Raw genomic sequence first — 15296 nt, 5'->3', positions numbered from 1 at the left:
TTTCAGAGAAGCCCCTGAGGCTGAGGCCAGACTACCCTAGCTGGCCAGACTGGTTTATAGCTGGAGGACACAGCCCAAGGGGACTCCAGTTTACTCCAGCAGCTGTCTTCCTCCTCCCCACACCCACCCCTCAGGCCATATGGCCTTATCCTTCTAGGGGGTGACTGCTTTCCAGAAGTGTGCCGAGCTGGAGGTGGGAAGAGGTCAGGCTACAGGCCTTGGATGCTGTTGCCTGGTCTGAGTTCTGTCCATGCTTAGTTGGCCTGGGCCTCTGTCCTTCCGGTCAGAGGGGCCAAAGGCTGTATTTCTTCCCTATCATGACTCTGAACATTCCTTTCATGCTTTCTCTGTTAGAAAGACATTCCCTGCATGCTTATTCCTTTTAAAAGGAAGAACAAGATTTTTTTAAAAATTAAAATCTTTGAGTGCAAAAGAGAGATGTATTTTAGTAACCATGGCATATGAATGTATGCCACCATGCAGAGTTTGTTTTTTGTTTGCTTTTTGAGACAGAGCTTCTCTGTAGCCCTGGATGTCTCAGAATTTACAGGATAGATCAGGCTGGCCTGGAACTCAGATATCCACACGCCTTTGCCTACTGAGTGCTGAGATTATAGGCATGGGGTACCATGCCCAACTAACAAAAGGAGTTTAAGAATGTATCTGGACATTTTGTGACACCTATGAATTGAGAGTGCAGCTACAGTCCAGGGATGCTCTGGGTAGCAGGCTCCAAAGGCCCTGCTCTGCTTACCAGATGCCTGGTTTCCTTTAGTTCAGGAAGGAGCATCTTCTTATATCCTTATCCGCCCTCTCCTTCTTCTAGCTGAAGCATGTTTGTTCTAGCAGCAAACCCAATCCTGAAATCATGCATTTAAAAAGCTCTTAATGGTTCAACATTGTTAGGGGACACCTGCTGTACGTAGTCTCACCATGAGTGTTCACTGAATTACTGAATGAATGAATGGTTTATATCATAGCCCTTTCCAACTGAACTTTAGAGCCTGAGTGCTTTTGCCTTGAGGATTCCCCTGGCTTGGGTAACAGCAGAAGCAGCCAGCCAGTGTAGGTTTGAATCATTAGGAAGTTTTGGAATGATCGGCTTCTTCCAGAAGCTTTATCTCTGCAGATGATTCTGAGTTTCACATCTCACAACTGCATAGCAAGTAGCCGGTCTGGGACTGGGGTAAGAATTAATCCTTTTTCTACTACTTCACCCAGGGGACTTCTGTTTTTGCTTTATGACTCTGTTTAAGGGTCACCTCCTCCAGGAAGCATGCAGTCTCTCCTTAACCCTAGCAGCTTCTAAGTCCTCACCTTCCTAACACCTTAGTATGAACTGAAAAGCATCATGTCCCTGCAGGGCTGCATGCCACTCAGGAAGGTGAGCAGAGGAGATACTAATGTCCCAGCTGAGCCCATAGCAAAAAGTACAATAGGAAACCACTGACAGCTCAGTCTTCTCCAGACAGAACAGCTGCCTATGAACTAGATAGAAGTCTGACATGTCCTTGCCAACAAATGTGCCAAAGCAGAGCTTCTGCTTCTCAATGAGAAGCCTGGGCTGGGAGATAGCACCAGGATGGGGCACTTGCTGGGGTCTGTGAAGACCTGAGTTTACTCTTCAACATCCCCACCTCACCAAGAGAAAGAACGAGAAGGGGGAAGAGGGTTCTTTAAAATGTAAATGTGTGTGGTAGCACTGGGGAGGCAAAGGAAGGCACTGCTGTTTTGACTGTGGGTCAGTCAAAAACCTGACAAGAGCACCGTAAGGGAGGAAGGGCTGCTTTGGGGTTAAGTTTGAGAAGATACAGCTCATAACTTTGGGAACATCACTGCAGCAAGAGCATGAGGAAGCGGGTCCCATCGCCTCTGCCACCAGGAAGCAGAGAGAGACAGCTGCTGGTGTCCAGCTCACCTTCTTTTCACTCAGTCCAGGACGTCAGCCCATTGGGTAGATGGTGCTGTCCACCGTCAGGGTTGATCTTCCCACCTCAGTTAAATCAGTCTAGAAACTACTTTATAGATTTTGCCAGAAGTCTGTCATCTAGATGTTTCTAGATCCTGTGGATATATCGCTGGATATTAACCATCACTCCTTGCATGAAATGAGATATAACAACTCCCCTCCTGATTTCACCTATGTTCAACTCAGGTTTTAAGGGAAGTCATAGGCCAAGCAAGCAATTGTGGTTGGCCAGTAGATTGCAACCCTTGGGTTATAGTGGTCCCCTTAGGTTGACATAGCTTCTTCTGATGAGCCATGACTCTGTATCTCCAGATCCCTTCAGCCAGCAGCCCTCATTGTGTGCTGTTTCTACTTTCGTGGCAGTGGATTTGAATGCTACTTTGGCCCAGTGCCTCCTGACACTTTGTTTAGAGTTATTTGCCTGGAATGGAGCCACTCCTTCAGTTTCCTCCATGCTTCCAGGCCACACAGTGCTGGGGAAGCCACCATTTCCTACATTCTAGACAGCTTTGTTAATTTCTCTTTCCTCTCTGCCTCCTCAGAGCATGCTGGTTCTGTTTCTGTTTTGTGGAGTATGGATCTCATGAGTTTCTCAATAGCTCTGTGACCTTTCCCTTGCTGGCTGGTTAGCCACTGAGGATTTCACCTGGGGACCAAAATGATTGTCACATTTCTCTTCACGGACAGGAAGAGATTACAGCAGGATTGCTTGCAGAAGCAAACCAACCTGATGTCCTGAGGAAAATAGCCATACGTCATTTTATGTGGGGTTTTATCATCTACCATTTTATGGAGCTTTTTATCATCTTCCTGTGAGTTGTGAGAGGAAATTGCATAGGGACACAGAGGGAGCTTGACATGGGCCTGGAGATATTCAAGATTGTCAGGGGGATAGTGAAGAGGAATCTGGACTGTTCCCAGAAGGGTCCATCCAGCCTTTGTCTTTGAGAAAAGTGGAGGGAGAGAAAGGGCAAAGAGGAGGATACTGTATCATTTAGATAGTCACAAGCTGGGGGCTGCCGAGGTGGCTCAGCAGTTAAGAATGTTTAATGTTCTTACAGAATACCAAAGTTCGTCGGAAACACCCACATCTGGTAGCTTAAAAACTGCCAGGAACTCCAGCGTTAGGGGCATCCAACACCTTCTTCTGAGCTCTGTGGACATGGTATACATTCACACAGACACAGGTACACACAAATAAAAGTAAAATAAATCTTAGTAAAGATAATCACAATCTGCTGTTACTTAGTATTGCTAACAACTCTAATAAAATGGCGCGCAGATGTTAACCTTGTTTGCTAGTGTTACTCTGTTCTCAAAAATGGTTGAGACCAGAGTCCCAGTGGTATGAGACTCAAATCCAAGCTATTTGGGAAGTGATGCAGGAAGAGTGTAAGATCAGCCTCAGCTACAGAATAATGACAAGGCCCTTTTGAGAATCATAGCAAAAGTCTACTTCCTGTTGCCCTACCATCTCCATTCACTTGCCCTCTCTTTTGTTCATTCTTTCTGTATAGTACAATTCAATGACACTGAGTGTATTCCTTGCACAACCATCCCTACTAAATATTACTAGAGCCTTTTTCATTACCTCTAACTGAAAGTCTATCTATCTATCTATCTATCTATCTATCTATCTATCATCTATCTATCCATCTACTTACTCACTTCACATCCTGGTCTTAGCCCCAGATATTCGATTCTTGATATTGCCTTTCCATTTTGTGGGCTGTCCTTCCACTCTTTTGAGAGTGTCTCACCGTGCAAAATCATTTCAGCATCTCTTGCTTTTTTTTTCTAGGGTGTCATACATCCTAAGATGGCCCCAAACTTACCGTGTAACTAAGGACAACCATGGACTGCTGATCCTTCCTCTTCTTGTTAAGTGCTGAGATTAAAGGTATGTGTCACCACTCCTGATTGTGTGTGGTGCTGGGGATCAAACCCAGGGCTTTGGGAATGCTAACCAGGCACACGATCTATCTCCTCAGCCCTTCATTTCTAGTGTTGATCAGCGTGGCTCTGTTTTTTGTTGATTTTAGTGTGAAAGCCCAGTGAAGGCCATCTAACTTGGGTCAGCGTCCACGTCTTTAACACTGTCTATGTTATCCTCTAAGGCTTTAGCCTCCTGGTATCAGGTATTCATACTGTGCCGAGCACTGGTCAGCTATGCAGTCCAGCCTGGCCATGAACTCAAGACTCTTCTGATTTCAGCCCAACTGCTGGCATGGGCTAGCTGCTAAGCCTAGTATGGACTGTACATCTTGTTCATGCTCCTAGTGGCTCTTTCCTGGGTGTTATTGGCCATATTTAAAGAGAGCAGCATCTCACGTGTACTTGGCAGAGATACAATGAGAGCATCTTACTTATCCTGGACACAGACCCTGTGTGTGGAATCATCAGCCAAAGGCCTTTCCAGGGTTGTGCGGGATTTCCTGCAAAGTTGGAAGGGACTTTATTTTTTTTGGCTCAGTTGATCGTCCTCATAGATAATCTACAGGAATCACTGCTGACAGAGCCTCCTACATGTACCTCATTCTCTCACCACTTCACTGGGAAAGAATATTAACTCGTCTGTGCCAGTGTCTAACAGAAAACTGAGGAGAAAAGATAAAACTAGGCCTTTTTTTTTTTTTTTTTTTTGTGAGTCAGGGTTTATCTGTGTAACAGCTCTGACTATCCTGGGTCCTTTGTAGACCAGACTGGCCTTGATCTCAGAGATTCACCTGCCTCTACCTTCTGAGTGCCGGGGTTAAAGGCAAGCACCACCACACCCACCTCGCTTTAGATTTAAATGAGGTAGACCCTACAAAGTGATTAAGCCATTGACCCACTGAGCACTTCTTCCTGGTGTTTCACTTTCCCACTGCATTTAAAGAAGACCTGAGGTTTAGAGTAGGGGCAGTGTCTCTAAGGGACCAGGCCAGGACAGCTCTCCAGTTTGCTTTCACCTCAAGATGGGTTCAAGATGGCAGGCAGATTCTCAATTCATTCAGACTCTGCTCTCTCCCCTGGGCCTGGATGGTACTTTATCATCCTGAGAGCTTTGCATTTTTGTAGGGAATGTGGGGCTGTGAGGTGTTCCCTCCCAGGGAGCTTAGTTTGCTCAGGTCTGAGCTTGGTTAACTCCCATTAGGACAAAAGATCACCTTTTGAAACAGAGCACCTACTTGTAGCTGAATGGAGGAGGCCCTTCTGGATGTTTCCTTGGGGACAAAATACCTGCTCAGTTCCTGTGCTGCCACCTGCCTGACATTCCACACTGTGGGCCCAAATAACCACTTACCTGTCTTCCAGAGAGGGACCCAGTTTATCCCCAGGACTAACTCATTTGGCTATTACTTCAGGCCTGGGGCCTGGGCTTTTACACCTGGGTCCTGCCTAGAGACCTGCATCTTTCTGATGGTGAGAGACAACCAAATATCCGTAATTGTCCCCATGTGTTAAGAGGCAGGAGAGCATCACGGGTGAGATATTGGCTCCCAGTTCCCTCAGGGTTGCTCTGAATGTTCCTTCTTCCCCTTCAAAGGTCACATCTAGTCACTTGTCTTTTCCAGGCTCACTTTGCCATCTTTAAAACTAGAAAATAAAGTTGAAACCTGCAGTGAGTTAAATGAGATTACAAGCTCTTGGCTCTTTTCTGTTGCCACCCAGAAGTTCAATAAGCCCTGGCCATTGTCAGCTTTCTTGTCTCTGAATCTCAGACTGTGCTTATTGGGTCTGTGCTGAGGATAAAGTGAATTTAGTATATCTTTGCTGAATAAGGAAGTACATTCAGAACTTAACACTGCAAATCACACTCGCAAACTTCCGTTTCCCTTTCCTTGCCCTTAAGTCCTGGTCCAGGAAGTTGAGTCTTGTATATAGAATGAGGCCAACCACTTCCCCTTTCACCTCTGTGTCCTCACTATCAACTCAGGTCAGTGTGCACAGAAGTGACTGTGGCTGTTTGTAGGCTCTGCTCTGAGCATCCTTAAAGCAGTCAAGCAGGTTGATGTTGATTCTCCCAATTCTAAAGGTAGGGAAATGGAGGCAGGGAGCTAGATAACGTCCCAACATGAAAGGCAAATCTGCAACAGAGCCAGAGCCAGCGCCAGCGTTTGCAGCCAGGTGTGTCTCTTTTCAGACTGGTGTGTCTCCACTGGTCTGCTCTCCTGCCTAGAGCCTAGAGGGCATCCTTACCTCTGGAGTTCTAAGGCTCAGATTAAAGTCAATAAGGTAGGAGACCTCTGGGCATCAGAGTCTTTATCATGGTGCCTGGGGCAGGTGTGCTGTGCAATCAAAGAGGCCTAGAGTCTGCATTGGGAGTTTGCAGATCCTATCAGATATCCTCTGGCAACTCACAGTGCACGTTCTTCATTCTTGTGGAAAGACACTGGATGATAGTGCAAAGGGCATTGTGATTTGGGACTGTTTGCCTTTTATGGAGTTGTCCCTGTTTTGGTGGCTCTCTCTAGTTGAGATTCTGAGGCCTGGGTCTGAGTTTAGAAGGACCCATGGGTGAACTACCCATACCCAACCTTGTGATCCTTGATGATAAGTCGATGCCTTCGTCTTGCCTGGGAGTACAGAGTGAGTAGACTGGCAGCAACCCGGAACAAGTTTCCATTAGGGAATGTTTATAATCTTGATCTAGAAATCCCAGACTGCACTTAGATACCACAGCTGTAGTTCCCTATGACCTGAGCCTTTGAATAAGACTAAACTTTGGTCAACCAGAACTGCCCTGATTTGTTTGGATCTGATTTACATGGCAGAGATGCACACTAACTTCTTTTGAACTGCACTGGTGAATTTTTAGTCCTTCAGTCACTGTCCCGTTCTCTACTCAGTTGCAGTGCTAGATAAACTGATAGAGTGTTCTTTCTGTTCTAGTTTAAAGGATGGATTAATTCTCCACCTGCCACCCCTTCCTTTCTATCCTAGTGGATGTGACTATTTCCCCACAATTCCCACTGCTGGGCTCATAAATCATGGTTTTTAAGGATAAGCAGGCTGTCCAGCTGTGAGGAGTGGAAGCTTCCAGATGTTCCACTGCTGGGCAGCAGAAAAGGGATGCATGATGGGGTCTCCTTAAAAGCTGATATACAAGATGGGCCATAATGTTTCAGTGACTTGACAATCTTTCCCAGGGGGACTAGTTGTGTCTCCCTGCAGGCATTTCAAACAGACACTTCTTGGAGAACTTGAAGACACATTCTAGGGTATTCTGAAAGGGCTGAACAAATGTTAGGTTTGTTAGCTTCAACCACTGATTCAGGTTGACCTAAACCTGACAGTGGAAGAAAATGGAGAGATCAAGTTCACCGTCATGTCAGGCCAGAGATACCAAGGCCCAGGTTAGTTTAACCATAGGTTAAACTAGGTTTAACCATAGGTTGGGTTAGTTTAACCATAGCTAAAATTGTGCTGTTCAGAGTGTTAACCACAGTCTCATGTGGCTGTGGAGCATCTAAGATGTTTCCCATTTTAGGTCTGGATTGAATAACACTATTTATAGGAAGTATATAGTGTATTTTGTAGACTTAGAAAAGATACCTTGTTTTTTTTCACATTGATTACATGTTGAAATGAGATTTGTACATTATTAAAAAAGTGAAATATATTGATATCAATTTCACTTGCATATTTATTACTTTTTTAAAAAATATAGCTGTTAAAAATTTAACATTATGTATGTAGCATGCATTATATAGCCATTAGATACTAGCTAGCAAGACTGATACCAGTATAGAATGTCAGTTTTAGCTGGTCAGTGGTGGTGTACTCCTTTAACCCCAACAGTTAGGAGGCCGGATCTTTGTGAGTTCGAGGCCAGCCTGGTCTACAGAGTGAGTTACAGGGCAGTCAGAGTTTTTACACAGAGAAACCCTGTCTCAAAAAACAAAGCAAAACAAACAAAACAAGAACAAAAAAAAAATGTCAGTTTTGTGTTATATGCCTTACATAAACCTTTATAGCAGACCTGCAAGGGCCACATCAGATTGCTTGGATTTGAGTCTTGGCTCTGACAGTATTCAGGTGTGTATTGGTTTAGATGGTTATATTTCATTTGTTCGTCTGTACAGTTAGTCTGGCAGTAGGACCTGTTGTGTAGACCTGTAAAGGTTAAATGGCATAATCCCATATAGAGTTCTTAGAGTTGGCCAGCCTGTCAACTCAGTGAGTTTTAGCTGTCTTAGCTGTTATTTTGATGGCTGTTGACGTAAAACCTAAAGACGTGTGGATGGGAACCAGATAAGGAAAGAAGCAAAAAAACCAATGCAATGGCTGGCAAGGTATGGCTAATAGACCTAGCTCTTGGGAGGTGGAGGCTAGAAGATTAGGAGTTCAAGGCTCTGTGGGGCAACAACTGTCTCAAACAAAACAAAACCCAAACAACAAAGCAATGCAGCCTCATCTCCAGGACATAATGATGTTTAGAGGTAGTAACGATGAGTCTGTTGGGCCAAGTAGCGAGTTTGGACAACATAGTCAGGGTTCGGGTGGGTGGTGCCTGGCCCACTCTCCTATCATAATGTTTGTGTGCCAGGAACCTTTGGTTTACTTAATAATGGCCCTGAAGTAGAACCACGATGTTGCAATTTGGATGTGCCACAGATAGCCATGAAGTACTTATTTTTGGTGCAAAGGTGAAAAGAAAGTTGCACACCGAGGTTGCTGAGATCTGGTGAAGTTATTGTAACTCTCCCATTATGTCTTATGTATAAATTAACCCTTATCATGAGGTATGACTGTAAACATAGCACTCATATCAGTCTGCACTATTTGAGCTTTCATGCATGTACTGGAATATGGAATGGATCCCTGGGGCCTTTCTTGTTTGCTGATTCCATTAAAGTGTCCACTACTTGTCCTAGCTTCAGAGTTCTCTCTGAGAGACCTTTATCCGCGGCTCCCCCTGCAACCTGCTTCCCCGTGCCCTGAAGACCTATCTCAATATAGACAGATTTCAAGGTTTGTTTTCCTGTTGCCTCCATTCTTCTACACTGGAGTGCCTTCTCGCTGGCCCCTCTTTCCCTCTCTTGTGTCATTTTGATTTTATTTTGTAGGATCACAATCTGAAAACGTAAGATAAAACAAGTAAATTCTTCAGTTGAATTCATATTTTACACGCTGCTTGTTTTATCTAGGGTTGGGTCATTGGGAGTGTTTTATTTGTTTGTTTTGTTTTTCTAAATAATGCTTATATTTATGACATCTCTTAATTTTGTTTTTGGTAGAAACATAGGAAATGTCAAAAGCCTAAAGGAAGAATAAACATAGACAACTTTGTTGCATTTTGTGTTTCTTTCCCCTCCCCCTCCCCTTTTTTTTCAAGACAGGGTTTCCCTGTGTAGCCATGGCTGTCCTGGATCTTGCTCTGTAGGCCAGGCTGGCATCGAACTCACAGAGGCCCTACTCTGCCTCCCAAGCACTGGAATCAAAGGTGTGCGCCACCACCGCCCAGTTCATTCTTGTGCTTTGAGCATATTTCTTGTGAATTTGAGACACAGGAAAGGAACAGCTTTATTGGATATTTCTCTTGGCGTAGTGTGCAGATCTTCTGCTGTCATTTGAATGCCATGCTGTGTGGCACAGTGCTGCTGCTGCGGCAACTTGGGCAGGCCAAGCTGTTATCAATCCTTTGATATCCTCTTGCCTCAGCTTTCTTAGACCTAGGATGAAAATCATGGGCCTCTACATCCCGCTCTGATTTTAGACTCATTTAAGATTCTCCATGTGCGTTACCTTGCCATTTTCTGATTCTCTTGCACAAAGTCTAGAGTGTCAAGACGTTCTTCCTTCACAGAGCTTTCTCTGTGAAGTTGAGGCTTGGATGGGGGAAGGCTGGGTCTGGCTGGTTTCTCTAAGATTTGGGGTTTTTTTGAGTGTCTTTCCGTGGGGCCACAGAAGTCTTATATCCTAAGTTTGTGATGCTGAGTGAAAAGAACCCTGGTGTGGACCTGATACGTCTTCGAGAAAATTTTGGAAAGCCCTTTAGCTTCTGTTAGCCTTGTTTGCTCAAGGGAAACAAAGGAGATGACAACATTTACCGAAGCATGGCTGGGCGAGGGTGAAGCGAGACGATGCACAACTGGCTGCTAAGTTGGGCTCTCCCATGAAAGTTCAGTTTCAGGTGTGTTAGTAGACAAGAAAAGCACAGGTCACAGATGAGAATCCGAAGAAAAGCTTAGATTCTCTGACACTTTTCCTAAATGGGTGTTTGTGTCGGCCAGTTTTCCACTGTTGTAACAGAACACCAGAAATAATCAGCTTTGAAGTCAATCCATTTTGAAAGGAGAAAACGTCTGAAAACTTGCTGCAGTGATTGTACCTGTACAGTGCTGCTCTAGAAATAGAGGTAGGAGGATTGTGGTTTTGAGGCTATCCTGGGCTGTGTAATGAGATTTTATTTTTAAAGAAAGCAAGGTGGGGAGAGGGAAGGGAGTTGGAGAGGTGGATATTTAACTGATCCCTTTAAGGTCCTGGCTCCATATGATGTAAAACCTCTGATAAAAGGTTTTATATAGACCTTTCATATAAACCTGCCTTGTACATAAATGTTCTTCCACCTCTTAAGTAGTGCCTTCCTGGGTAGCATCAAGCTGAGGGCTCATTCTTTAATACACAGCTCTCTGGAGGGCAGGCCAGGTGCAAAGTGACCATTATTTCCTATACCTTCACAACCTTGCTGGGATGAAGACTATGCCAATGGTTCACAGTTTTTCCTCTGCTGTGTGTCTGCAGTTAAAAATGATGAATGCCAGAGATGCACCCAGGGTCCCCTGAGGTCACTCCTTCTAGATAAGTGAGTGATCTTGGGCTGATTGCTTCTCTGAGACCTTAGTTTTGTTTTCTGTGAAACACATATTATAATAGCTCCCAACTTGTCTCATGAGTGTATTGGATCAAGGAGGTATCTGAGATTTTTGTGGTCCAGTGCCTAATCCTGGAAGCTCTTGGTTGAGTTCAGTCACCTTCTGTGAACTCAGTGAGTCCACCCAGGCTGCATTTTAGCTTCTCAAGTTACCTTGTGCCTGGCTTTGGCTGGATTTGTTCATAGTCAGGAATCTTCCAAAGTCATTAGACGAATGACAAAGTAAGGGTCCAGATGGTGAGGGACTATTTTGGAAGCTCTTAACTGTTCCCACTTACGTGTGAAGGAAAAACACAAGAACATGTACACACTCATACATATGCGCATACGCATGCACACAAATTTATATGCAAATATACATGTTTCCACACACATAAAAGTGTGCACTGTTATCTGGAAGGATATGTAGAAGTGATGGTGATAGTGGCTATTGTAGGAGTCTTTAAGGACAGTAAGGATGCTTCACCTCAACCGTGTGGCTTTGTGTGGCTTCCTCCGGCTGGAAAATACAAAATACCATTTGAATTTTTTAATTTCCCAATCTTCCAGTGGAATAGGGGAAGGATCTCGAGAGCCCATGATGACCTATATAGCCAAGGATCACTTTGAACTTTTGATTTTTCTTCTTCCCCATCCTTAGTGCTGGGATAAAAGGCATGTACCTCCATCTCTGAGTTTGTGTGTAATAAAGACCTTAGGATAACCTCATACATTTTTGGTTTTTTGAAACAGGGCTTTTCTCTGTGGCCCTGGCTGTCCTACATTCAATTTGTAGATCAGGCTGGCCTTGAACTCACAGAGCTGGGTCTGCCTCTGGGACTTAAAGATGTGCACCACCACCTGGCAACATCGAACTTTCTGATTCAGGCTTTTATGAAAGCCCTAAAAGAATTTAAAAATATGTATCTATCCTATAGCTGTGTCTCTGAACCCAAGTCACAGGGCTTCTTGAGTGCTTGGCAATACTTGCACAACCTTTGACCATTTGCTGATTGCTCATCCACTCCTCAAAGCTGCCAACACAAGCTGTGTTCCTTTGGTGACTCTGGATAGCCCAAGTACTTACCTAGTGCATTCCCTTGCATGGCACCAGCGCAGAAGGAAGCCACGCAATGTGTTCCCTCCCCTCAGAGGCTCCTCTGCCAGCTCATCAGGCCTCTGCTGCTTCCTGGTGTTAGAAAGCTTTTTGGAAACATTTCCCACTTTCTTTCCAACACAAAGCATGAACTCTCCTCCTTCACCTCTGCTACACTGAATGTCAGGGCTCATTTCTTCAATTCCTGGTGGTCCCTGCCGGGACAGGAACAGAGAGCATGAACCCCCTACTCTCTTCCTTCCTCCTGAAGGTCTTTGATCTTCATCTTGCTGCAAAGTTCCTTCCCTCCCCCACACTCCCCACACTGTTGTTGCCTCTGGTAGGCCAGGCTGTTAGGGAACAGTTACTGAACTATGGAAGCCATCTAGTTCAATAGTGAGCAATATTTCACTGCCCGATGGCCAATTCAGGAAGCATCAATGGGTTTATGGCCCCCCTTTCCATTTCTCCATTTAACATAGAAAGACCATATTGATCTGTAGTGGAGGATGGGGTCCGGTGGCAGCTTCTACCTTCTCACTCCTGAGACCCTGCCCATTGTACGGAAAGCCATTTTGAAGTCTGCTTTCTCTTTTTATGTTCTAAGCAGTCCTCAGTCCTGGCTCTTTTTACCGTTAATGAGGAAAAGTGAGGCACAGGGCGGATGGGACATTTCTGAGGAGAGGCTCTGCAGAGTTCCGAGTCCCTAAGACGTTCTTGTCCAAAAACAACAATAGCAATGAGAACAAGAGTAGTGAGAATTACAGTAGCAATCATAGACAAGAACTGCGGCTAAAAAGTTGCGTCTTCTGCGGCTTGGGCTGGGGATCCTGGAGGCTTTCTTTTTTCATTGTGGCACAAGCCTTAGCACTGGTTGTGTTTTTGCTTGGCCAGAAGCATATTTTGAAATTTAAAGGAGAAAGCAAAGAAGCCTTCCTTTTTTAGACGCGTCAGAAAACTTATGGTTATCCTTTACATGGTTTGGGAACCCAGACAGGCCACCCTATGCTTTACCTGTGTTCTTGTAGCCAGTTTGTTATCCTTTCAAATGAGAGAAAAAAAAAAAAAAAAAGGTGGGGGGTGGAGAGGGAGGAGAGATACAAACATGAGAAGATGGGCTGCTTATTCCTGTTAAAAATAATGGCCCACCAAATGCCGTTCCAGGATCTGTGCCTCAATCAGCTAAGGCTTTTGGATCTTCTGCCCAGAATGCCGCTTTGCAAGTGGAGATTGTTAGCATTTGAGCCAAGTATAATAATAATGAGTCAGGTCCGGACTACAAAGAGCTCTGTGATGAGCAGAAAGTAATTATTGCACATTGCAGATAATAAAACCTTTAATAGATGCTTAGAAATATATACATATGTATTTTAATGGGTGGTCCCTACAACCAAAAAATACACATTACCACTGCAGAATCTAGCCTCCGTTGCCTGGAGGTTGTTCTGAAAGGATTGGTAGCCAGTTGGAGGAACTCCCTGTTAAACGGTACTTCCCAGAAGCCTTTTCCTGTCAGGAGCTGCCAGAAGCCTTGAAAGCTCTCAGGCTTCCAGGTGTTGCCTCTCAAGACTCCTTACTCTTCATCTACCTGTTCTCCTAAGAGAGGGGCTTCTCAGTCAGCATAGCCCTGGCTTTCTGGGGCTGAATGAGATCTGTGTCTCGGCTCACCACTTACCAGCTTTGTGAATTTTAGAAAGGGCTATCTCCTTTCCTGCTCCCATCTGTAACGTGAGAGTGAGGATGCTGCCTCGACTGGGCTAGGACTGGCCCTCAGCTTCTAAGAGGTACTGTGGCATCTTAGGGCTGCCACCTTCAATGGCCACACGGATGGGTCAGTAATGGTCAGTGGCAGACGTTTTACTTTTCCATGGTAGTAGACTCCACTCTACCTAATTGCATCTGTAGGGACCTTATTTCCGAATATGACCATAGCCGAAGTTCTGTTTACATATGGAGTTCTCTGATACAGACAAGTATTTCTAATCCTGGCCTATTTCCTTCCTTATATTTTTATGTGCCTACATAGATTGTAAGCCTAGTAAGGAGAGGAGCTGAGTGACATCTTTGTGTTCCCAGGACAGGGATAGGATATGCTCCACCCTTGTGCTTTTCTCTCTGCTCAGTGCAGACATCACTAGTTGATCATGACCCCCTTTTCCTTTGACTCTGGACCTAGCCCCAGGGTTGACTAACAGCATTTTAATTGGCTATCACCAACTGGCATTCTGGCTATAGTGCCTAGTAGGTTCCTGGAACATGATTTCTTAGAAAGGGATGTCTAGAATGACCAAGCCAAAGTACGTTCTCTAAAAACACTGAGTGTGCTGTCACTGTGGTCAATGGAGCTGAATATGGCTTCATACTTGAGTGACGTGAATACAATTCATTCATTAGATAGGTTAAGTCTCAGGTGGCTTGCTACTCATGGAGTTATGTAATGGACAGTGTTCGGAGGACAAACATACAGCCTTGTTGAGCAGAACTGTGTAAGGAGGTGCCAGCAACAGCCATGTTGCCTTCTTCATTCCATTGTGTGTTATGGGCCCAGCTCATGAACTTTCTGGGTCACCATGGATGATAGCTGTCCCTTAAGCAGGGAGTGACAGGGAGTGGCTGAAGCCTCTAGGGTCTGTAAGGGCAGGCCTGAGCGGCAGGCTGCTAAGTGGCCTTTGCACATGAAATCCTGCTGTCACAAATTATCCCTTGGGCCCCTCTGATCCCAGGGGCATGGATAAGCCAGCATAAGTAAGGGCTGATTTGGTGAGATTGTGCACTTCAGTTTTGCTCAGCCAGCAAAGTATTCCATCAATTCCATCATCTTTCCTACCTCTCTCAGCCCTGCCCTGGGGACTTTCAGGAGCCGCCTGCTTTTCTTTTGTGGAATGTGACAGGCTACAGGGACAAACCAGCTGCTCCCAGCTCTCTCTGCTTTTCACTCCAGCCTAGTGATGAAGTAATTTCAAATCCCCTCTTCTTCCTTGCTCTTTTTATTCTTCTTGCTGGAGCTCAGGTTCAGAGCCTTGTACATGCTAGACAAGTGCTCTACTGCTGAGCTTCGCCCCAGGCTTAGAGCTTTCAGGTTCAGTACAGCCCTTCCCATCTTTTCTCTGGCCTGGGCAGGAAGCCATTTTGAAGCTCCCATTTTGGCTGGGTTTGGCCCTGGGTGGATATAAAGTTAGTCTCTTAGGGATATACCTAGATATGAGTAATGTCCAGTAATGTCAAAGGAAGTGGACATCAATGTGACCTGGCGTTAGGGAGTGTTAAATTTTGGATTCTTACTTACCTTTGGGTGGGAGGATTGGTCTCTAACAAGTTTATGGGTGACCGTGGAACTACAGAACTTTTACTTCACTGTGCGTGTAGGCTAGAATATTCTCCCTCTGAATAGC

At 45.0% G+C, this 15296-nt stretch overlaps 1 long non-coding RNA gene across 1 annotated transcript in view; it reads left to right on the top strand.

Moving 5' to 3' along the window:
- The window catches only part of LOC132655820 (uncharacterized), a 198444-nt gene that overhangs the window by 15505 nt on the left and 167643 nt on the right, over nt 1-15296 (top strand). Inside the window, exon 2 of the long non-coding RNA XR_009593695.1 lies at nt 3771-3869. This is a non-coding gene — a long non-coding RNA (uncharacterized LOC132655820). The remainder of the gene's footprint in view (nt 1-3770; nt 3870-15296) is intronic.

This window comes from Meriones unguiculatus, chromosome 8, assembly GCF_030254825.1.
Source record: "Meriones unguiculatus strain TT.TT164.6M chromosome 8, Bangor_MerUng_6.1, whole genome shotgun sequence".
NCBI lineage: Eukaryota > Metazoa > Chordata > Mammalia > Rodentia > Muridae > Meriones > Meriones unguiculatus.
Note: the sequence above shows the minus strand (reverse complement) of the source record. Positions and strands in the feature narration are given on the sequence as shown.